Source organism: Euphorbia lathyris, chromosome 10, assembly GCF_963576675.1.
Source record: "Euphorbia lathyris chromosome 10, ddEupLath1.1, whole genome shotgun sequence".
Lineage (NCBI taxonomy): Eukaryota > Viridiplantae > Streptophyta > Magnoliopsida > Malpighiales > Euphorbiaceae > Euphorbia > Euphorbia lathyris.
The window spans coordinates 26,874,746-26,875,451 of record NC_088919.1 but is presented as its reverse complement, the minus strand read 5'-3'; positions in this window follow the sequence as shown (position 1 = coordinate 26,875,451).

The window sequence follows — 706 nt, the reverse complement described above, 5'->3', positions numbered from 1 at the left end:
ATAACCAAAATATAATCAAAGGTATTAGAAGATTTTGCTCTTCCTTTGACCTCATCAATTTTAGCCATGTCTTCAGAGAGCAAAACCGGGTTGCGGATCGTTTGGCGGCTGCTGGTCATGAGAGGATGTTGGGCGTCACAACTTTCTCTTCTCCTCCTGATTATTTATCTTCTCTTCTCTTGGAAGATGTTGTGGGGGTTAGCTTCCCTAGGCTAATCCCGGGTTAGGTTTTTTGTTTTGTTTTTTCTTTCCTATTCCTACAAAAAAAAAATAGTGGTGAAACTATTAAATAGTAATAACAACAAAAATACATGGGCAAATTAGGAAATCTATCTAAAACCACTAGATAAGTGTGTGAAAGGTTTAGATGAGGGATATTCATCTCAAATTCTCCAGAAAATTAGAGAGAGAAACACCTTTAAGTGTGAGAAAGTGAAGAAAAAGAGAAGAAGAAGAAGAAGAAGTAGGAGAAGAAGAGAAAGTTATGTTTATACACCACCTTGCACAAATTATTTCATAATTTTAGAAGCTGATTTTGAGAGAGTTGAAATGAAACGTTTTCAGTTTAGGTCTTAGGTAAGTCCCAAAATTTGTTGCATGTAATTTGGTTAAGCAATGTTCTAAAAATAGGCCAAGACGGCCGCCTAGGCGTCGATTTTTAGAACACCGTCCCGATTTCCACTAATCGGGCAGCATAAATCGGTTG